Raw genomic sequence first — 25185 nt, forward strand, 5'->3', positions numbered from 1 at the left:
GGAAGATTGGCCCTGAGCTAACATCTGTTACCAAACCTCCTCTCTTTGCTTGAGGAAGATTTGCCCTGAACTAACATCTATTCCAATCTTCCTCCATTTTGTATGTGGGTCACTGCCACAGCATGGCCACCGACCAGTGGTGTAGGTCCACTCCCAGGCACCGAACCTGGGCCGCTGAAGTGGAGTGCGCCAAACTTAACCACTAGGCCATGGGGCCAGCCCCTGTTGCTATTGTTAAAAGATGATTTTTTGCTTCATTTTAATTTAAATGATTGAATTACTCATTGAAAATTTAATCATTTAGATTTAATTTTTAGATGATTTAATGCGTTTAAAGTTAAACTGCCACTGAGTGACAGAGACAGAAGTGGAAGGCTGGGGGCTCTATGCTCTATCCTTGTGACCCCCCTAACTGACTTCTACGCTTGGTTTTCCATGTGCAATTTCAGACTCCTCCTGAGCAATCCTTAGAAAAATGTCTTTTGTGTGTGTGTGTGTGAGGAAGATCAGCCCTGTGCTAACGCCTGCCAATCCTCCTCTTTTTTTGCTGAGGAAGACTGGCACTGGGCTAACATCCATGCCCATCTTCCTCCACTTTATATGGGACGCCACCACAGCATGGCTTGCCAAGCAGTACGTCGGTGCGTGCCCGGGATCCAAACCGGCAAACCCCGAGCCACTGCAGCAGAGTACAGGCACTTAACTGCTTGTGCCACCAGGCCGGCCCTGAAAAATGTCTGTTTTGTAGTTAAGACTACATTTACTCAAGAGTTGTCAGGGTACATAATTCTACTTTCCAGCAGGTGCAGCAAATAAAGGCAAAATCACCATCTATGCTTATGAACTCAAAGAAAAGAAGGAAGGAATTGAGAGAGAAGAAGATTACACTTCTAGCCCTAATGGGCCAAATGGCGAACTTCTTTCCTTCCCAACAAAGGGTTTGGGGCAATCAATGCTGAGAATTTTTGCCTTCACTGAACTCAGACAGCAGTGTCCGTCTGCATCATGCATTTGGTGCTCAGTACGTGGCCTTCTGTCCTCCCTGGCTGTTTAACTCTCCTTGTGTGAGAACCTTACTTCCCAAAAGGCCCCTGAAGGGCTCAGACCCTACTCTGTCCTGCTGGTGTCTCCTGCTGTGCCTTTACACAGCACAAGGCCAAGTACAGTCTGGAACCTGACACATATTTGTTGGGTTTACTTGTTCTTGTGGGAGGAGAGAGGAGAATTGGAGGACAGAAAATGGGCGTCCTTAAGAGCAAATCTAGTTCCGGTACTGGTTGAACAGCTCAGGATAGCATATGCCGCTGATTTTGTTCCTTTCATGAGCACTGCTAGAGAAGATGCTCTTTTGTAATGAGGGCACCTGAGAGGGAGGAATAGTGACTCTATAATCTTGTATCTGAGAATCAAGCATTACAGACATTCCCATTTCCATCAATGAACAAAAAAACTTCTATTTCTCGTATTTTCTCCATCTCTCTAGCCCACCCAAGTGCTGCGGGGATCTGAGGCGTAAATGTTTGCAGCCCTTTCATTTGTAGAAGGAACCACATCACATGGTTGTAGCATGGCACTGCATGAACAGAAACAATGATAATAGTAATGACTAGTGTTTTACTACAAAAAGAATTGGGGCGCTTTGTTTTTCCTGGGTTTAAAGCAGGATAGAACTCATGGAACGTCTGCCAACTGATGAAAAGAACTTTCGAGAATGTGGAGCTGAGATCTCAGCAGCAGGACACCCCTCACAGGAAATGCTTGTAGACGCTGTGATTTGCCTCACTCGTAACCTCTACGCAATCTCGAGTAACTTCTCAATATGCCTTAGCCTGTGAAAGGACACAAATAGGCATGTCTTCATAATCCCTTTCTCTGCAGTAGAAGAAAGGTAGATTTAATGATCTTCAAGAATGCCCGTTGCTTTAGGATTTTAGAATATTTGGTATTTCTCCACATCAATTCAACCTCAAATCATTCATTATTACATTAGGAATTGAAGGGGAATTGTCTTCTTGCTCTTTATTTTGCCTCCAGACCAACCTCCCCTACCAAAACAAACAAGCGAACAGATAAACTGTTGGATCCATGCCACTGGAGGGCCAGGTGTGGTCAGCAATGAGGCATTTCCAGAGCCTGTTAGCACCAGCTCAGATCCCAGAAGCCAAAACCACCTACAGGCTTGGAAGCTAATCTGAATGTTTTGTTGCCAGTCAACTGCACGTGCTCATCTGAGACCTATTTGCTGGAATCCTGACCTCCTGACTCAAGGTTCCCAGGCTCGTGGGCACCATTGTGAAAGGACGTCCAGGGGTGGCCCATTAATTCATTTAAACATGAAGACCTAGAGCAGGGATGCATTTTTGAATTTGGACTCTGGTGAGAGGCAGCAAGCTCAAAAATGGTTCACGTCCACCAGTCAAACTCTAATTCCTCTTCTTGAAAGGAAATTTGAAAATATCCCTTGCTGATTTCATGGCTTACAATCAAATATCAGATGAAGAAGGGTGGAGAGGCAATGTTCACATGTCATCCTTTCCTCAGAGCCCAAGTAGGTTTCAAACCTATTATGCCAATTGGTGGATCCCCTGGATCAAGGCTGTAGCAACTCCCATGGGAATATGCCTCAAAGGTGACCACACCATCAGCCAAATGAAATACCATACCGGCTTCCTATCATCGCATCCCCTCCATGCCACACATGTAGGACAGCCTTCAGTTGGCAAGGAGTGGGCGCAAATGTTCTACAAGTCAATACCTGTGTTCTCTTAGACCAGAATCCAGATGCTCATCTTGAGACTAACATAGTCTGGAGGGTCACCTATTAACATGGCCTTTTGCAGCATTCCCTCCAAAAAAAGTCTCAAGAGAAAATGTTACCCATTCATTTATATACTTTTATTTTTTTATTATATTTTCTATGCAAAGAGATTTGAGAGAAGATGAATAACGATGATAGAGAATCCCAACCTCCAAAATGAAGTTCATCCATCACTGGTGGGTGTCAGGTGAGTTGGTGAGAGGGCACAAGCATGACCCACAAAGGATGCCCTTTGCCACTGTGGGAGCATCATTAACCCCACAATTTCAGTCTGAGTACCTACTGAGTTCAAGGCATTGATGAGCCAGACACAGTTTTGGCCTTCAGAGCGCTTAGAGTCCAGTACGGGAGATACGATGAATTAAGTCAATGACTAGAACATAAGAGAGAATATTGTAATTATCACAAAAGAGATACAGGTACAATGTAATAGGCTTCCAGACGTGGAAAAGACAATACATCATCTGGTGAACAAGTCCAAAAGCATAGAGATAGTCATAAAGCATATTTACAAGTTTGTTGTACGAACATCTCTGAGTCTTCCTAGACTCAAATTCAAATGGAATAGGAAGCTTCTGGCAAAACATAGCCTTGACTTTAGATGCACTTCTTAGCACCACCTAGCTGAAAAGACGGCAACATCAGATCTCCCCAAAATTATGTTGGACTAACATACTCCCTCACCCAGACCTCTACTCTGCAAATAATAAATAAAATAAAAATATGATTGGGGCCAGCCCCGTGGCATAGTGGTTAAGTTCAGCACACTCTGCTTCGGCAGCCCAGGTTCACGGCTTTGGATCCCAAGCGTGGACCTACATCACTCGTCAGCCATGCTATGGCAGTGACCCACATATAAAGTGGAGGAAGATTGACATAGATGCTAGCTCAGGGCTAGTCCTCCTCAAGCGAAAAAAGAGGAAGATTGGCAACAGATGTAAGCTCAGGACTAATCTTCCTTAGCAAAAAACAAATACATATATGACTAATAAAAACCACTTCTTGAGCCTCAGAAATGGTGACACTGAAGGATGCTGTCAAAAAAAATGATGGAATCTTCTTCTCCAGAGGTGTTTCAGGAGATGTCTGTAGTAATTTTTCTGAAACAGCTTAATAGAGAGGCTGAGACCTTGTTCCCAGATCATGGGCAAACCTCAATCTCAGCTTCGCCATCAGGGAAGGGTGATCTCAGAGCTCCCTTCCAGCTTGAACCTTTTAGAGCAAAGAAACATTTATGTTGTTTGTCTCAGATTCCACAGAGCTTAGAGATCATTGCTCTAAATCCCAAACTATTCCTAGGAAGCAAATGGAAAGAGGGGCATGGGGAAAATAGTTCTCATTCATAAAAAAAAAATAACTAAAAAAAATTTTTTGGAACCTTCACTTAGCTCTGATATGGAAGAAGAGAATGTTAAGCAGAGTGGGGGTGGGGCGGGGGGCATTTCTTCAGAACTCGTTTGCCCATCCCTAGTTGCAACACCCGTTTGCTTCTCCCTAAAATCATTGCAACACTCCACCCCTGAAACTGACCTAGTTTGTGTCTGTTTCTTTAAGAAAGTGCCTCTTGTGCCAAAGGCGGCCCTTGCTTGGTCCAGGCACAGGGAGAGGGGATCTGTGTCTAGAAGCTTCCACGGATTGTTGCTGTCGTTCGGTCACAAGCTCCAGGTGAAGCAAATGCCGGCACTACTCTACAAAGACGGCAGGAACCTCAACAAGAGGCTGGGCTCCTCCCCAGCCCCAGCTGGCTCATGAGTCCAGAAGCAACTTGCCTTCCTTTCAGCCCTGCTGCTTGCCTCTCCTCACCTGCCTTGGAATTGCTGGTGATCTAGAAGCAGCTGTTGCTCAGCCCAGCTCCTGCTGCGACACAGATCCTGCCCCCGGAGCTGACACCCCCTCGGCCTCCTTGCCCCTCAGCTTGAGCCCAGACCTGGGAAGGAGAGAATCAGACTCCTCATGGGCAGAAATGCAGCTTGGTTTTAAGTCTCAAGAAACAGATATGAGCTCCAGCTTTTGCATTCTCAGCCTCCCCTTCTCCCATGCTCCTCATCACCCAACAAGGTGTCCGAAGTAGGCCAGTTCTCGACTCCTGCCCATCTCTCACTTGCCTTGGTCCTTCCTCTTCTCCTCCAGGGGCTTTTCTGCACCACAAAGGGGCCTGAAGGGAAGCTGCGGCCTCGCCTCTCTGCAGACGTGATCTCCCAGCATCCTATCCTCCAGGACACACCCAGGCCTCCCACATCTCCTTGCCAGCACTGATCTGCGTTCCCACCCACCCCTGGCTCCAAGATGAGAACTTGACCTTGGTTATCCTCCAGTGGCTCCTCCCACTCACAGATACCCGCCTTCCCTCACCCCAGCTTCTCTCTCCTTCCTCAGGCTGGCCCACCACTCCACTCCGTGCACTTACCTGGGTTCACTCTTGACCCAAAATGTCAGTGTCAACTTTGGTATAGCAACTGGGAAAACCCTAGGCCACACTAGTTCCCACATGAGGAGAATTTTGCCTTAACTGTTTTCCTGTACTCATGCCAAAGGAACTGGGTCCCACACTCTACTCATCTAATACTTCCTTAGGGGCATCCTGCAGCGAGACACCAGCCCGGAAAATCCCCTTCTTACTAAGGAGTCTGTTGTACTGTATTTTTACTTTAGGATGTGATAAGGCTCTCTAGACAGCTAATGAGTCACCAAATAATTATTTCATTATTTACCATATAAATGGTATCCAGCAAGTCAGAGCTTAGTCAGCACTGAATTCAACTGCAGATCTCAATGGACTGGGATCAATGAAACATTCTCATTGCCTTCAACCATTCCCGTCCTCAATTTGAAAACCTTCTTCCACCCTCTCCTTTCCTATTCTGCCTCCCTGTGAGGGCTCACAGACCCTTTCAGTGGCCAGCTCCAGGAGAACAAAGAGTAGAGCTCATATTTCTTTGCCTTTATCTCACCTAGACCTAACACAACAGATAGCGCATGGTTGGGCTAGTTGCCTGGCGTCTTTGCTGCATTTCTCAGGGAAGCATTAGGAAAATGTGGGCTTGGAGATCTTACCCTCTTTCCAGTGTTTCTCAGAATGAGGTCTTGTGTTCACGTGCATCAGAATCTTCTACAGTCCTTGTTGAAAATGCAGATTCTTCAGCCCCACACAAAACCTGCTGACTCAGAATGTCAGGGGTGGATCCTGGGAGTGTGCATCTTCTATCAAGCTTCCCAGATGAGTCTTCTGCACATTGGAGTTACTGAGCCACTAATTCAACTCCATTTTAACTTCCTAGAGACAAGGAAGTGTGACTTTTTATTTATTTATTTTTTTGGTGAGGAGGATTAGCCCTGAGCTAACATCTATTACCAATCCTTCTCTTTTTACTGAGAAAGATTGGCCCTGGGCTAACATCCATGCCCATCTTCCTCTACTTTGTATGTGGGACGCCTGCCACAGCATAGCTTGATAAGCATTGCGTAGGTCTGCACCCTGGATCCAAACCTGTGAACCCCAGGCCGCCAAAGCGGAGCACACGAACTTAACCACTATGCCACCAGGCCAGCACCCCGAGGGAGGGTGACTTTTGATTGAAAGAGGAATATGAGTGGAAGTGGTTATAAGTCCTTAGCAACTATAGACATCTGTGTACATCAACGGCCTCCTACTAACTATTAACATAGGATCATCTTGCCTGACCCTGCCTGGATCATGAAGCCTCTCTGATCATCAGTCCAGCCTTTGTAAGGTGGTCACACATTGGCAGGTAGAAAAGCATCTCCTATCACATCTCCCATCTGTTATACCTGAGGCCCCAGCAAGAGAACGGTGGAGTCCCCAACTCTTGCTCAGTGAGACAAGCTCCACAGGTGTGTGAAGAGTGCAACATACTGGACCACAGGGCTCGGTCTTCTGTGTCAGGTTAACGGTAGGAAACAGGAAGCTGTAAGACACGAACTAGTTCATTCAGTGTTAACACTCCCTTAATTGTCATGTTTTCTGTGGGACAGTCCATTTGGTTCATTTTTATTCAACCAAAGAGTTGTTGACTAGTCAATTTAGTCAAATCAGTCAAAGTGGTAATGCACACAGACCCAGCCTAGGATAGGTTGCTTTGTGACAATGCGAAAGGACAATAGAAAGAGATGGAGACTGAGAATAGTAGTCTGCGCTACATGTAACTGAAAGCCAGCGTCGTAAATCCACCTGCAAAAGAGTAGAACTTGCCTGGAAAATGTTGTGTGATGAAAATGAAAAGAAATGCTACAAGGGATACACACCATATATTCAAAAAGGAAGATAGGTTTACAATGTGTCTCTGTCCAGTGGATGATATATATGAAAATACGTGAAAAGAGATGAATTTAAGCCTTGTGATCTAATTCTTTCATTTCAGCATTGTAGTAGAGTACATCTATTTCTCTCTTTTATAACCAGAGCTTCTGTGGCAGAAAGTTCTGCATCTTTGTCCCTGACATAGTTGCCTACAAGCCCAAATACCCGCAGTGAGAAATATTCTATTACTTCTGAAATCATTTAAAAGGCTGAACTGTGAACAGACTGGGCTTAGGATGGGAAGGAGAGGTGCTTGATGAACGATGATGGGGTGTGTGTGTGTGTGTGTGTGTGTGTGTGTTCTTTTAAAAGGTAGGTGCTATTTCAGACTCTCACATAGAAATATAACAAAAGAGTCCAAAGCTCAGAGTCACGGAGTGCCCATCTGTCGACAGGCTATTCAATTAACTTATTGTTACCAGTGAAACACCAGCTCAGTGTGGCTGGAGAAAGAGGAAGTCACAGGTGCTAAAGTGACAGCCATTAAGCTGTTGGCAAAGTGAGGAGGCAAGTCGTTCCATCCGAGACATGAGGACTCTCCTTCCTCCTCTGCCTCTGTTCCTTCCCCCTCTCTCACTTCCTCATTTTTTTCTCCTCCTGGTTCATGCTTCTTTCCCTGTCTTCTCTCTATCCCTTCCCCCATCAGAGTATATCTGGTGGGGAAGAGAAAAAGCCATCTTCTCAATTTCAATTAAGCACTTAATCTTGAGAGAGAAGCCTTGATGGAAGAGAAATGGGCTTAATTCTGAGAATTTGCTGAAGCTTCTATTTATTTAAACAGAGCCAAGGAAGGGGAGAGGGAGAAGACCGTTTTTTGCCACCTCAAATGAACTTCAAACCATTCCCCACCCTTCCCTCACATGTATGAGGTTTTATTTTCCACTCTCCACCCTCTTGTTCGCTGACTACTCTCCCACTCTGTAAGTCATTTCTTGGTTTCACTCTCAAGGGGCAAAGAAGCCAAAAAGATGGGGCCGCTGAGCTAGAAAAGAGCCCTAGTTCAGACTACAAAGGTGTACACATCCTGGGGGCTCGTGTGTGTACCAGTCTGGGGGGGATGTCAATTTGCCACAAGGACACAGCTGGGGCTTCCGGACTCATGGCCATGGCAATTGCAAATTTGAGATCGCTGCATTTATCATCATATTTTCAGGATCTAAATCCACTGGCAACTGCTCAGAGGGGAAAACAAGAGCCCTCAAAGGAGAAACATTAATGCGATATACGTGGATATATTCTAAGCATTATTTCTAATTATAGGGAGTGAATCTCAAATTGAAGCATCTTAAATATAGGCATAAAAAGAAATAATTAACCCTCAAACAGGAAACTGCTGTGCTATCAGATTGCATCGTTTGAGAAGCAAGAAAAGCAAGTCAGCACACTGTAAGTATGAGAAAAGCAGAGGTTAATCCTCTGGTGGGGTTTCAATATTCTGTTCATTTCTATAGATGCGTGAAGGAAGGTCCTTATATGAGCAGAAGAGTCTAGTCATGGGACTATGAAACTGCCTCAGTGGAAACACCCTCTCTTCTTTAGAAAGTGACATTCTTTAGAAGATACATCCAGTCTGAATCCCTCTCATTGGGGTCTTGTTGGTGAAGACAGCATTCATCATTATAAGGAAGTTTCAACCTAAAAGCGAACTCCACGGTTTTATAAGGAAATTTCACTCACGCGTTAGTTGCCCTCCGCTCAATTTAAAAAGCTAAGAATTCCTCACTGGTCATTCTCTACATAATCACAACATTTCTTAGTCTCAGATTAGAAGCTCCTAGAAATAAGACGTTGTGGTCTCACCCAGCTAAGTCCCACTATTTCCCATAAAGGGCCAAACCTAGTAATTTAGACACACATGACATCCACAGATGATGGTGAAAATGGGTCTCATGGTGCCAGATGAAGGAAACCACACCAGGAACCAGAAGCCTTGCATTCTAGGTTCAGTTGCTTTATCAGCATCCCCATTGTCAAGCAAGTGGCATCTGTTGCCTGTCATCGGGAGCAGAAGTCCGAGCACATCCCTCCACCGCATCCTCATCTCAGAGTCGCCAAGGAAACACAGAGCAGCCAAGCACTGGATGGAACAGCTTCACTGACAGAGAGAGGAGACAGAGTAAGATCAGCTTCAATAGTAGGGGCCGGTCTCCAATGGCCAGTGGATCCCTCTGGGCAGCCAACACAGCAATTGGCCTGCACGCACCCCTCGTGCTGCAGCAGGAGGACCCATCCCCTCCTCACAGGGGACAGATACAGTGAAAGGTTGGCCAGATGCCTATGACACACACACTTCAGCAGAACAAAGGAGCCCACACGGAGAGTGAAACAGGGAAAGCTATTCCCACCAAGGCGACAAGCCCAGCACAGGAAGTGAGAACTCTTTATCTCTTGGGAAGGAAGTGTTCCAGGCTTGAGGCTCATTCTTATGCAGCTGAGTGGGGGTCAAAAGACTCCTTGCATGAGACTGCCTTCCCAAGGACTACGACTTTAGGAGAACTGCTTAATCTCACCGAGTCTCAGGTCCCTTGTCTATACAATACAGGCAACAGTGATGACCGTACTTCTCCATACAGGGCTGTCATGAGGTCCAAACCAGAGCATTTATTGTAAAGAGCTCTTGTACACCCCTGTGGGACATGTATGTGTGGCGAATAACCTAAGAAAGTTCTCAAAAACCAGTACAACTGTTTACCCCATTTGCAGTAAATTGTTAGCATCCTACAGTCCACTTGGTGTCCAGCCTGAGTGAGAATAAATATCTTGGCAGCTCTTGGCATCTATGGTCCTTCTACATCAAAATCTGGCAATCAGAGTTCTCTCTTTCACTCCAATAACTATATCTCAAATTTTCATTCTCCCGATATATTTTCCTCTCAGTAAAAGCACCCATGTCACTTCTCTTCTTCCTCTTTAGACCTATCTTGACATTTTCAGTCACAAATACCAGGTGCCATGATGGCTGATGCTGTCCTCGACAGTCCAAGCTTCATTTGTCCGCTTGTCACTTTACTCTCAAAAGCGCTTACACTGAATGCAATTCTGCCATTTTAAATGTTTTAGAAAATTGGTTAATATACTCATAATATATGGCTATGGTTATTTGAAAAGAGCAGATTACAAAATTATATGTAGTAACAATCCCATTTAACACATACACACACACACACACCCCCCCTAAAGATTGAAAGTGTACATACATCAAAATATTGAATAGTTATCTGTAGGTAGTGAGAACAAATTTTACTCTCTATGGTTTCTAAAATAAGCATGCGTTTCTTTTGGAAAAAAGGAAAGAAATTTATTCTAAAATGTTGTTTCTTTCCTTCTGTATAAAGGAACATATTGTACTAAGTAAATCAAGGACAAAGTATCCTTCTCTAACTGAAATTACCTTAATCATGGCTCTGATGATCCAGTAAGAAGAAATCTATTGCAGTGGCTTCAACCCTTTTCTATAGTAAGAAAGTTTATGTCAACCCAATACACACATATCGGTATACATGGGACTGGATGAAACATTCAAGAAAAAGTCCATACCTCTATTACATGTGATGCATTCTGATGTTTTATGTCCAGTGCTATTCACCAGCCACAGTTGGAAACAACCTGATCTATTACAAACTCCTTGTTTTACAAAATTAGGAGCCTGGCCATCAAGCTCAAGATTACCTTCAGGAACGAAAAATAAGTCATCCTAAAGAACATCCTTTGGCGAGATTATTTCTCCATCTGTCACTGAGGCCTCTCCAGGGATGAATTACACTTCAGTGCTCTGATCCACATCTACACATTTTCGATGCCCAAATCAGCCAATACCAAAAAGAATTTTCCAACTGTTGAACTTTTGTAAGAAAGTTTATGATACCAATTTCTTGATTTTAGACATGGTAACATTGGAAGCAATTCTCCTTCTTGGAAGTGAGAATGAACTCCCTTGAGGTTGGAAACCAGTATAAATTTCCATGGGGCAAAAGAAGTGAAAATGGACCCCAATTCAATTAGGATCTAGTATATTACCCGGGCACATCTCACAACTTTCTATCCTTGTCATCTTCTTGTCTTTTAATTGGGAGAATTAGGTGCAATAATATTAATAATCATCTTCTTCAAGCTTATAGGATCTAACATGCCACCCAGGTTATGCTGAATGAGGGAATATCCATCATTATAAGACCAGTACATTTTCCAGCAATAGTTTCCTTTCTGGGACAGCATCACGAATGGCATTCAAAGTGGAAGGACAGGAGTGAAGGCAAGCAGGAGTGATTAAATAACATGAAAGATCCCAGCCTTTGAGGCCTCTGTCCCTCTGTCAAATCGGGATGGCTTACTAACATACTGATGTGATTAGCAAACACTGACAATGTCTTGTGGTGACTTCTTCGTTGCGTGTGGATGAATTTCTAACTAGAGTGACTGCAGTGCATGGTCAGAATGCTTTCTAGAATGATTCTGCCACTGAGAGTGCAGTTGTGGCCTAAAGTCCCTAGACTGAGGTTTCTGGAGTTTCCATTCGTGGTCTGGGCTGCGATGATCTGATTAAGCTTCACATCTGCTAAGGGTTTGAGGTGGAGGAAAAGGGAACTGGAATGGTTCTCACCTCATCAATTCTGACCACATCCTCCCTCTCCAATTACCCCAAGAGAAGGGAAAAGAAAAGAGGGCAGGAGAGAAAGGAAGAAATAAAATGGAAACAGAAAAAGGAAGAGACGAGAGAGGGAAGAGAAAAAGAAGGCTGGAGGGAACCTCCGGAGTGGCTGCTTCTCAGAAACGGAAGCTCAGAGCATAAGAACCAGAGCTTTGCTTCATCTTAATCTTTGCTTTCCTTCCTTCTTTTCTTCCTCCATCTATCTACTAACTAGGAAATGTTAAATGACAGTCATCTGTGAACTTTGATTCATTAAATAAATATCCGAACATTCAAAATGGGGTCTTCATCAGCGATACCTTTACGTGAAACTATGTTTTAAGAGGACAATATCCCGGAGTACTTGTTATAATGGTGGCATATTTTAAAATAAAAGCTTTCAAATACACTATGGAAGATCCTCAAAAAATTAAAAATAGAACTACCACATGATCCAGCAATTTCACTCTGGGTATACATCCAAAGGAAATGAAAACACTAACTTGAAGAAATATCTGCGTCTCCATGCTCATTGCAGCATTATTTTCAATAGCCAAGACATGGAAACAACCTAAGTGCCCATCAACGGACGAATGGATAAAGAAAATGTAATGTGTATATATATATAATGGAATACATATACAGCCACAAAAAAAAAAAACAAGAAAATTTGAGACAACATGAATGGACCTTGAAGGCATTACGCTAAGTGAAATAAGACAGAGAAAGACAAATACCATATGATCTCACTTATATGTGGAACCTAAAAACAAACAAACAAAACAAATTCATAGAAAAAGAGATCAGACTTGTGGTTACCAGAGGCGGAGGGTGGAGGGAAGGGGAATTGGAGGAAGGTGGTCAAAAGATACAAGCTTCCAGTTATGAGATAAATAAGTGCTAAGGATGTAATGTACAATATGATGACTATAGCTAACAATACTGTATGATATATAGGAAAGCTATTAAGAGAGTAAATCCTAAGAGTTCTCATCACAAGGAGAAATTCATTCTGTTTTTTCTTTTCTGCTTTTCTTTTTGTTATATCTATATGAGAAGATGGATGTTAACTGAATCTATTGTGGTAAGAATTTCACAACATATGTAAATCAAAACATCATGCAGTATGCCTTAAAATGATATAGTGATGTGTGTCAATTATTTCACAAGAAAACGAGGGGAAAAAGCTTTCAAATAATTATTTTTCTTTAGTTTTCTAAATAAAGGCATAATACCACATTTATTGCATAAATTAAGTTTATTTCTAAGTGCATCCCATATCTCAGTGGTCCTGGAAACCAGTGGAAGTGACAGGTGGAGGCAAGTGCAAGTCCACGCGAAAAGATATAATAAAGAGAGCACTATTCACTCCCACAGCATGCGAGCATTTCAAAGTATTTTACTATATTCCTGAGCAACAGGTACACATTATGCCCACAATGGGGCACAGATTCTCAGAACTGTCCTCTCATCCCATCCACTACTTCCCTTTTTTATTTCAGGAAATACCTAAGGGGGAAATTTGCGTAACTTGCCTAAGGCCACACTGTGGCTGAGTTGGGTGTCTAATTCAGGTATCCATTCTAATCCTGCCTTCTGACCTCTGGTCAGCATTAGCCTTTCTGAAGACACCTGAAGTCACAGAGAGCTTGCCTCTGCAGTGATAAAAACAACCAGCTCAAAAACGAAAAAAACCCAATCAACCAGTTTGCTTCATCTGCCTACTTCCAAACAACTAGTTTGACTGACCTGAGTCACTCAAATGGACTAATTTTTTCCAACTAATAAAACTAAATACACTTTTTGGCACTGTAGAGACAACGTCATAATGAGTCATTGGAACAGAAGTTATAGGACAATATTCAAAATGGCAGGTGATCAGAATATCACCGTTTCAAGAGATCTTTGTTGGACCCTTGATTAGCTACCAATACATTACATGACTGGAAAACATAAATAGAGTCTATAACTGGTTTTAGCAGAATATCCTGGAAAAGTGATATCTGTAAGCAACTACAGAGAGGTAGTTGATATCTTGTTCATTTCATTCACTCATTCACTTTCACCACCTGCATATTATGTGCCGGAAACTGAACAAGATGCTGTATAGTATTCAAAAATAAATAAACATGGCCCCTGCCATTATAGATTTTACAATATAAAAGGAGAGATACATATATATTAGGCAGAATAAAATAAGGGTTATATAGAGGTTTTTAAAAACCTCTGTATTCATCGTGGGATCGTAGAAGCGTGATTGATCCCAACAGCGAGCACTGGGGAAGACTGCAAGGGGAGTTGACATCTGATCAGGAGAATGGAATAGGAAATACGGGAGCGTGGGACTGAAGACATGAAGATCCGCAAAAGAGAGCCAAGGCGTCCACACAAGGAGCCACCCAAGAAAGGGACGAACTGCCAATTCTAATTTCTCTCGAAAGGTGGGGGAAATGAGGGTGCGAAGAATAACATCAGAGTCTGGGGTAGAAAAAAATTGGAGGCGGGGAGAGAATCTACATTTTGTTTATTGCCACGTGTAAAGCAATATGCCGGGAGACTCACATTAGTTATCTCATGTAGTCTTGGTGACAACCCTACAAATTGGGTATCTGTATCCCTATTTTACGCCGTCTTCAATGATTTCCATAGAGCTTTACCAGCTGATGAAGGACTTTCACATACACTATGTCATCTTAATCCTTACCTTCCGGCTCACTAAGTAGGACAGGAATCTTCATTTTAGGAAAGAAGAAACTGAGGCCCTGGAACCTAAGCAGCTTGCCAAAGACAGGGGCAGAGCCACTGATTTTTTCCGTTTTTCTGGTAGTCTTAACCTTACTGCATAGCCAACCTAATATACTCACTTCCTCCCCAGTTTGAGTTCACTTTTTACAGGTTACTAGAGAATCAATCCGGTTATCTGAAATCCAGCTTACAGAGCCCAAATTTGTGACGGCCACCTCCAAGCAGCTCATGCAAGGTTTGGAAAATTCAGCCTCCCTCATTCTACCAGTGGCAAATGATGAGTGCCACCCCCACAGACGCTTTGGGGGTGCATTATTATGCCCTGTTAACTTGAGAGAGAAGGCTCAATCTGAAAGTCTTGTCAGGTCTACACTGCCCAAGTGAAGCAGCACAGCCCAAAAAGCCTACAAAATTATTTAGGGAGTACGTCGTAGATCCACCTGGAAAAAACCCAAATCGTGATTGCCCAAGTCTCAACAAAACTTTTAAAAAAAGCAAGTCTCGCTTGGCAACTGCATGAAGACCACACCTTACACTACACATACCTGGCTTCATCATCCTTGCATAAGGGCATTTCAGAACGGCCAATAAAACATTTCAAGATAAAGCTCTTTCGACTTTGAGCACTGTTTTAAAAGTCTCCAGGCGAGGCAGGTCCCGAATTTCTCCAAAAACATAATTTAGCAGCCATAACGAACAAGCTAGTGGTGTGATAAGCTACAGCCTATTGCCAACAGAGATCCCAGGAACACAGTTTTCCACTAAATATCTCAGCCACGTGGGTATTCATCCATTGAAATCACCCCACAAAGTGCTACTACCAGTCCAAAAAGCATAAAGATGCAAGGAACCACGGGAAACTATTCCATTCACCCCTGCCTCTCCGTTGAATCACTTTCTGATTAGGAATCTCTGTTTTCTCAGAAATCTCCCAAACCCAAGAGTAGCCTTCACCATTTACTCTCTTCTGACATGCAACTCACTCAAGTCTCAAGAGTATTCAAGTCCAAGCTAACACTATAAACAACTCTACTGAAAAATAAACACCACCTAAGGCAATAGGCCAAATACCACAAAAAATTCAGTATAAATTTAATAGCAGGGGGAAGGCAAAACAAACTCTGATATTCTTGTCTCTCTACCTAGCTTTACCAAAAAAAGACTATCCACCTCAAAGTCAAGAGCCTAACAATTGAATCAAAACTACCCGTGGCTTCACTCCTAGCCCACTGCGCACTTGTAAAATGAAGCCAATCATTTAACCTCCTTGAGCTCCGTTTCCTCATGTGTAAAATAGGGATAATAATAGCTGGGTTCTATTTACTTTCCAACTAGGTATGGACGATTAGAAAGATACGGTCTGTGAAAGTACTTTGATCTCCTCCGAAATAGGGTACTATGTAAATTTCAAGGGGTGTTATCACCACGTTTTAGCACACATGAAACCCGAGTGGCCACTGACCAATAAAGAACTGGTAATCGTCGGGCAAAAATAGAGCAGGACACAGCACAAGGAGGTCAGAAACCCAACATGTGTGATCTGAGGGAAAATGGAGGGCTTACGTCTGATCAACAGAAGAACCCAGTGAGGGAAGAGAAATGTGCATATCCAAGGGGAAAAGTCCATGGCAGGACAACCTGACCCAATTCTTGGAAATCAGTGACCAGCTCAGCAATTAAAATAACGTGAACTGGATGTTTATTCAAGAAGCTCCTAAAATCCCAACTCCTCTAGGAAGGAATTGGGAAAAAGCTAGCAAATTGCCCTCATTTCTACCTTGTCTGTTCTGGAGTTTCTTTCAGAACTCATCATTATACAATTTGCACTTTCCTCTGGATTTAGACTTAATGTGAATGCTTTTATTTAAAAAATTTCAGGGGCCGGCCCTGTGGTTTAGCAGTTAAGTGCGCGCACTCCGCTGCTGGCAGCCCGGGGTTCGGATCCTGGGCGCGCACCGATGCACCGCTTCTCCCGCCATGCTGAGGCCGTGTCCCACATACAGCAACTAGAAGGATGTGCAACTATGACATACAACTATCTACTGGGGCTTTGGGGGAAAAAATAAAATAAATTAAATAAATAAATAAATAAATAAATAAAAATAAAAAATTTCAGTTTCTTTATTTGATATACCTTTTACATATATTCATGCCATTTTCTGCTTTTTTCTTTGTATTGCTCTATTCTAATGTTATGTTTTCTAATATTTCAGGCAAAGACCATGTCCAAGCAAAACCATTTTACCAACACAGCTCATTCATTAATTTCCTTGACCATCATAGATTAAGCACCTACTATGTACCTGAAAGAAGCTAGCAGGATGATTTCAATGAGAAGATAAGTGCTTAGTGATTTGATCCTAAGAATGATCTCAGTATTTCTATATTTCTTTTAAATGAAAAAATATGTCCCCATTCATCTGTTAAAAGAAAAACATCTGCATGATCACATCAGAACTGTCCAAAACACAACCCAAATCCTCTAGTGTTGATGTCCCGACTGCGGAAATACATTTCCATGATTAGTGGGGCAAATATAATCAAAATTATGCTTCAGTGTTTGTATGTGCTCATCCTTGGGACTTCTCCAATTTTAGGATAATTTGTATCACACAAAGTATTCAAGAAAAAACAAACTTGTGGGGGTGGGGGTGGATAATGGTATCTATTTTGTGCTCAAGACTCTTCTGGTGGAGCCTGGAAAGTCTCGAGAACTGAACATCTACCAGTGACTCAATAAATGTCTTGTGGATTGATTATCTGATGATTCATGACTCCAGCAAGAGTACGAGATCACGTTCCAGGCTGGTAAGTGAGAGCGCAGGGTCAAGGTTTCCGTCAGTATGCCTTGGATTCTTTTTCCTGGTTCACTAACCTCCTCTTATCCACACAGAAGCACGGCCTGATGCCTTTCTGCCTATTTACATCTCTCGGGCTCTCCCTGCTCTGTATTCCCGTAGTATTCTGCTCTCCAAAAGAGCCCATTGTGATTAACAACTTGGAGAGCTTTTTGTGCGCTCATGCTGACAAATGGACTCCAAAGAGATTATCGAAGACCAGTGTCAGCTCAGGCGTCTAGAGCAGTGCTTTTCAAGCTCAGGTCCTTGTAGTCGCAGGAGTGGGGACTGTTACACTATTTGAAGAAGAAAATCTAAATCAGGGAAGTCATTGAGAGTTTGAAAGCAATCGCTTTTCCCTCTAAAAATGACTCTATTCAATTTACTTAACACTTAATGTGGTGTTCATCACAAGCCCGAGTCCTTTGAGTCCTGAGTATTTCGCAAATGTTAACTCTTTTCATCCCTATGGCATCTCTATTATTATCCCTGCTTTTAAAATGGGGACACTGAGACAAGGAATAGTTACCTAACTCGCCAAAAGTCGTCCCTCTTGGAATGAGACTTTTGTCGTCCTTCCTTGTAGTGTAGCACGTTTCCGTGTGTTGGATTTCAGAGTAGGAAGTGCCTAGCAGCAAAATGGGCTTCCTGGAGACTGTCTTTGGGAATCACAGCTCTACCTTTAGCTGAGTTTTCTCTCCTGGCAGGAACTTTGATGGCAAACTCATGAGCTGTCCTGTGGCTTTGTTTTAAAGACTTGGGTTGAATGATATACCATAGAAAATGCATAGTTTCTGTAATGTGACCTAGCTGATCTCATGCCTTTGGAAACACGAGCAAGTGATGCTTGAACTACCTTCTTCATGAATGTTGTGAGTAGAAAACACTGCAAAGAAAAGCAATCTGCTAGAGAACAGTGCAGGCCGACCCAGAGGCTAGGGCAGGCTGGAAGACAGGGAGGTGAAGGGCAGTCTGGAATGGGAGCCATTCATTACATCCTAAAACCACCCTAGATAGCATGCAAATACCATCAAAACACATTGTTTCCATTAAAACATCATGCATCCCGTGCCCGTATTTAATAACTTTCACTGGCTCCCTAATAGCATTCGCCTCTGGAGACCTTTTCACCATTTAGGAATCTCAGTAAGTGACCACAAAAATATTACCAAGAGCGTGGAATAGTGGTGGGGCACAGGCTGACGGGAGCATTTTCATCTGTGGCACAGTCCCAAGGGAAGCAAAGAAAGCCCACGTTTCTGCCGATTAACCAGAGGAGGCAAAGAGTCAAGCGGAGATGGATTTGAATGAGTTCTTTCCACGATGTTGGCGATATAAACCAGGCACACTTAGAAGCAGACACAGAGGGGACTGCAGGAGAATCATTTCCATCGAAATAGAGAGGAGCCAACTCAAATAACGCAGATCCTAAAGGCAGAGTAGGATTTTTTTTTTCTCTCTGGAGTTTCCAAAGAAAGTGTAATGGACCCTTTTAAAATCGTGTTCCTTTTCTACAACTTGTGTGGATACTGATTCAGGGTGGAAATGAAACTGTGCTCTTTAGGAGTCCCACAAACAGAAGTTGTGCAACTCAACAAAACAACTTATGGAGAGGTGTTTGGTAATGCTAAACTATACACAAATATATGTGCCAATATAACACTCAACAAAATAGGACATGAGAAGAATTTCTGAACATTTTTCTACAAACAATGAAATATAATTCTAAATTCTTAATTCACTAATTTTGCAAACTTTATTCCGCACCATTATCTTCCTTGCTGTATGTGGGGCTTGGGGACGAACGTTATTCTTTGTCCTCAAAGAGTTCACAATCTAACAGAGAAGGCAAAGAAACAATGACTGTGTTTGATAAATGCTTCAACACAGGTAAGCATGGGGGCTTCTGGAGCAAATAAAAGGAGACTTCATCCAGATCTGGGTGGAGGGGGGCAGTATTAGGTAAGGTTTTCTGGAGGAGGTGACAACTCAATCCGGCAGAGGGGTCAACAAAGCCACAAGATGTTGAGAGGGAGCTTGAAGGGCTGAAACATGGCCCGAGGGCTGAGTGGTGAGGGCTGGGGCTAACAACGTTGAGCCAAGCCAGATCATATCCTTCATTATGAAGTTGGGACGCCATCGTGAAGACAATGGGGAGCTAATGGAAGTTTACCGGGGAGGTAGTCATATTTGCACTGTAGAAAGCTCACTCTGGCAGCAATTTGGAGATAATTGAAGTGGACTGAGATGAGAGACAGGGAGACCTGTTAGGACACTGTTAGAAAAATTCAGGTTAAAAAAAATGATGAGGGTTTGAACTAATGCCATGAGGATAGTTCTTCAGGTAATATCAACAAGATTTTATGACCACTTAGACGTAAAGAGGAGGAATCATGGACAACCGCCAGGCTTCCAGTTCGGGTAGCAGGGTGGCTCGCACTACTTACTGTTGGCCAAAATGAGGAATGACTCTTCCTTCATTCTGCTGGCGGCTCTCTCTGACCTCTAGATGATCCCATTTCTCCTACCTTCAGCAAGCCACAGGGAAATTCTGCCTGAGTAGCTCATTCCGGTCCACTCCTTTCAGGCAATTTGGATCTACACCTTCTTTCTCCAAAAGGTGGGAACCAGGAAGAAGTTCTAACTGGAAGAGGCATAAACATGGGCCATAAAGCAATCAACCCACCAAACTGTCATCAGGATGCATTAGCAGAAGTTTCTAAACTAAAAGCATATGAAAAACTATGACTATGAAGGTTTTACTCTGGAGATGTTGGCCCTCATTCTGAGGATGCAAGTGTTTATAGAGGGTGGGTTCCAAATTCACTAACGTCTTTGCAGAAATGCAGCCAAATTTGTGTCTTTCCCTTAGGTTTACAGGCAGGGGGTATAGAATTAAGAGCAAAGAGGCCATGAAATAAATTTATTCAATGAAAAGTTGCACACGCCTTAGAAAATATGGCGTTATCTCACTTGAGTGGTTTGTGCTATTTGAGAGTACGAAGTCTTTTAAGGTTCCCACTCATTGGTTTTTATTATGCTAAGAGATTCTGGCTCAATCTGTATTCATTTTGTTAAAATGTGTAGACCCACCTCCTGTATTCTGGTTTGGGAATTGTACGTTTGAAATGATGACCACACCCCCCACAAAGGTGAAAGATTTGGGGAAAAGAAATGTTTCCTGACACCATCACTTCCTTCTCAGTGGGAAGGGTGGTACTTGTACCGAGCTGGCAGAAGCATTTGGAAGGGTTAATGAGTATTTGCAGAGCCCTTTCAGGTCTGAAGATGAAAGACATCCCATGTGCACAGCGTCTAATTGATGTTTGTTATTTTGAATGTTTCACTAAAGGACTTTTCTCCACACAAATGAACTCTCATCCAGAAGCTTTGAGAAGGACATAGAACTAAAGAGTCTCAAGTGTGGTCTTCCACCAACATTTTTTTTCAGCAGTAATTTCAAACACGGCAATTTCCCACTCCACCGGGATTATCCCTGCTCAGGTAGAATATTGACCTCAGAAGCCATGATCCTGCGGCTGAGTCTATTTACACCCAAAACATTTAACTCAATTTCTTTGGAAGTAAATTAAATACATAGGTAAATAAATAAATAAATAAGCCCCAAGTCTTTGATGGGCTAAATCATTTACTTTTCAACCTATGTTTAAGCAGTGTTGAAACTGTTTTGTTTTTCTTGTACATTGGAAATAAACAGGAGATCAAACATTTGGATGTTGAAATGTAGATTTCACTTGGCTTGGCTTCATTTTCCAATAAGTTGTTTTCATAATCCAAAGGCTTAAGGAAGAATCAAGCTGGTTCATTCAAGTCCCAAGACAGGCAATATTTCACTTATTAACCTAGCAATAAGTTATCAACCAGTGCCCAACTCATTGCCCCATTTGGTCCAATGTCTATGCATACCAGGTTAGGAAAAGAATTCAGTGCTATGACAGACCTAGACACTAAGACAATGTGTTCCAAATCTAAGTGGAGGAGAACTGATTCCTTCTCTGATGATTTACTTTTCCCAGTCCCAAGCAACCTAACAATCTTTCTTCTCCATTCCTCCTTTTCCCTATAACGATTCATATTGTTTAGGACGGAAGAAACAAATTATGAACTCAAACCCACCACCTCCTCAGCTGTGCCGAAGTGTTAAGTTCCTGAGTCAGCAGATAAAAATCAAAGGACAATAGTAATCGCAGATTAAATATGACATCTTTCCAGATTTCCTTGATGGTACCAATAACTAAAGAAGTGAAGACACTCTATAAAGAATGGAACTTGGCCACCATTATGATCTTTCCAAATCTAATTTCACCAACCAAGCCTTAGGCTGGCTCTGCTAGAGTTGACCATTTCTGAAGAGATTGTACTTCAGGAAATGTCTCTGGGAAATTCATGACTTCATCTGTCATGCCTCTATCTGTCTCAGAAGAAAACATCTGAGGTTAAGTTTTGGCTCATGGCAGACACATCTCTAAGTTAAAGCAAAAGGAACAGTCACCTTGTTCCCAATCTGGATGGGCCTGGGCTTTTACGAAGCCCATGGTGCTTCGATTGTTGATGAAGATTCCAGAAGAATATGAGAAATGGGGGCAAAAGTTCACCTGTTGTGCAAAAAAACATGAGGCCCTTTCATGAACACAGACTCCCTCTCCAACCCTGCCCTCCAATCCAGAAAGCAGAACACCCTAGGGGCCTTGCCTCTGTGAAGCTTATCCCCTGCAAAGCTCCCTCTGGGTTCCTTTTAACATGATTTTGCCTTTAAAAAAATATTTGCTGGAGACGGTCAGTACACAACATGCTTTCCCCCGGGCACTGCACTCCTTCTAAAGATGGCCCTGAATCTTGAGTCAGAATTCAGCTCAAGACAGAGTTTTATTCTGAACATCTGAGCATATAAGCATATAACCCTTTGTGTGTCCAGGCTAGGTGCACACTTAGTGCCGAAGAGGAGGTGTCAGGCTGTTCGAGCAATCTAAGCAAATAAAGCTTCATTCCCAAATGAGATTTTTTTTAATAAAATTAAATGAACGGCAGAGCAATGATCATCTGTTATAAAGTAGCCCAATGACAGTAAAAGCTTTGTTATCAGGCGAGTTGGGGGAGCGGCTCCTGGTCAGCTAAAAATTCTAGTTAGCTCAGGCTTTCTACATCTTGCCCCAGGAGTTTTGCCTCTTATCTCTTCACTAGCTCTCCCTTTTATAAATGAAAGAAAGTGTATCTGGTTTGTGTGCAAGTGCCGTTTAAGGTCTATGGAGATGGAGAATTAATTTTGTTTTCCCAAAAGCAGCAGGCATAGGAGACACCACTCCCTGGCCACCCGGTCCGGCCCTGCAGATTCTCCCTGTTCAAGTCAGTTTTAGCCGGTTACCAGGGTGAACATGTTGTTTTGGGTTGGTTTTTTTTACTATATCTAATACTTTGGGGTTGATTTTACTACCAAAAACAGGATTAGCTTATCATCAAATAATCTTAAAGTTGTAGACCATAAAGGAACAAATATGGAAAAAATGAGCCAGATTGACAGAGAGCTCAGTCTCCTGGGTGTCCACATGGCTTTCCTGCCTTTGCCACCCAACACTTATGGACTGAGTAGGGCACTTATCTTCCTTGGCTCTCAGCTTTCTCATCTGTGAAGTAAGCATAGTAGACTAGGAGACCTCTAAAGCCCCTTCCAATCTAGGATTCCCAATGCATCTTCTAGCTCATCCTCCAGGAGCCTCCAGATGAGCGTTGTCATGATAATCCAGACCATCTGAAGGCCTTAAATAAGTTACCATGGCTAATTCCTCTGAAAAGGAAAGTTTTAGGTCAACCTAGTGCAAATTCTTTGGAAACCCTCCTGAGATTCAAACTGGTACATCCAAGCTGTACCATGAGTGTCAGCCAGTTCTCTCCTTTTTAAAAGTATAGGAGGCCCGAGTCAACACTTGGCCTTGGCCTCTTTGTTTGAAACTAAGGCATTGCATGCTGGAGTCAGAACAAATGGAAATGGAACTGTGAACAGGCCAGAGCTTTATACCACCCCTAGGAGGTCCACATGTGAAATCCCTGCTCACCAAAATAAGGGCCTTCCCACAAATGCAGAACAGGGTAGGGATTCCTGTCAATGCAGTCACACATTGTCACAGCAACATGGCATAATAGAAGAGGTGTCAGCCTTGCAGCCAAAAGACCTGGTTTTGAGGCCTAGAGTTTCACTTATTGTGTGACTTTGGGTAAACTATTTAATCTCTCTACAGCTGAGCTTCCTTTTATAGATCATGATTACTACCTTTCAGAATGATGATGAAGAGTAAATGAAATAATATATACAGTGCAATGCACAGTGCCCCGTACATACTAGATACCCAACAAATTGTAACTATTTGTATTTCAGCGAGTGGATTGGGGATATTGGGAATGGTTTACACAAGTCCCTAGAAAATGTTGGCGGGAAACCATCTTGCCCTGGCCAGGGAGATGGGTACAAATTACCTTGCAAACTTCATTTTTATGAGTCTAGGAAGGAATTTCTACTCCTCAGGGAAGGTTAAGGAACAGAAGGGGCAAAGTTCTCTTTGTTAAGGGCCTAAACTGACTCATTCCCTCTGGCTAGAGGGAAGGGAAGGACCGAGAAGAACTTTAGGAATGAGGGGAATTAACTCGTGAAGTGACAAGGCAGTTATCCATGTGCTAATAATGACAGGGAGGTGGGGAGAAGCATATGCATGTAAAAGTCAAAAAAACCCAAGGATCACTATCTCTACCAGATGAGGCAGGCCAGCTGGAGGACACATGGGCCCAGACTTCCCTTCAAAGTCATTTATTTGCCTTCCTACATAAAAGGAAGCAGAATAGAAAAAAACCACACTGGAGATTGATCCAGTGATGGACAGTCAGAACCGTATTGGCTGATGCTTAAACTGCCACCTCCCAACCCCCAAACTAGAAAGGTGATGCCTGTAAAGGCCTTTTCATTAATAGTGTCAACCTTCATAAACCACATATTCCATCTCAAGTCAAGCGACACCCGAAGGAGAGGAGACAAAGCCAGAAAGGAAGGTCAATGTCAACCATCCTCCTGTTGAGTCTCCAGGACTTCAAGACAGGGGCCCACTGGAGACTCATCCCTCTAGGCTTTCCAGGGCTTCACCTTTCAAAAGAAAGAAAAGCCTGAGGAGCAAATGTTCTCTATACTTTGCCGTCTTGTCTCTGTGTGACTATCTATCATTAAAGATAATGGATTAAAGGATCATATCATTAAGTTGAAAAGAGAGGTCATTATTTGTTACACCATCTCACTTTAAAGAGGATGCTTGGAACAAAGAGCAATGACTAAAAGTAATTTGACTGGGGACTCAACTGCAGCAGACATATTATTGGCGACCCTATGCTATGCATTAGGGTGTCAGACAGACCGAGGGCCGGTTCCCAGGAGGGGGTAAACAAAATGGATTATTCTGTCATTGAAAGCACTAGGCTAGGAGTCAAGAGGCCTGCGCTCCCAGCTAGGTTGATAATTTGCCGTGAAACTTGAAAGAGCCACTCATTTCTTGGAGCCCTGGTGGCTTCATCTGAACAATGACGAGGCTGGACTAAAATGATTCCTGGATTAGTGGTGGCCAAGGTCATGGGCTGTAGAGTCCTACACCTGGACCAGGGTCAAGTCTTGGCTCTATCCCTTAATAGCTGTATGACCTTTGCAATCTCCCATAAAATGGGATAACAAAAGTACCCAACTCATAGGATTTGGGGGAAATTAAATAAGTTAACGCCTGAGCACTATGTGTGCACCAAGGTGACAGAAAGGAGAGAAGGTCCCTGTCTTCAATGGGTTTTCGATCTA

The sequence above is a fragment of the Ceratotherium simum genome, chromosome 32, assembly GCF_057802395.1.
Source record: "Ceratotherium simum simum isolate JZ-2026a chromosome 32, ASM5780239v1, whole genome shotgun sequence".
In the NCBI taxonomy this organism is placed as follows: domain Eukaryota; kingdom Metazoa; phylum Chordata; class Mammalia; order Perissodactyla; family Rhinocerotidae; genus Ceratotherium; species Ceratotherium simum.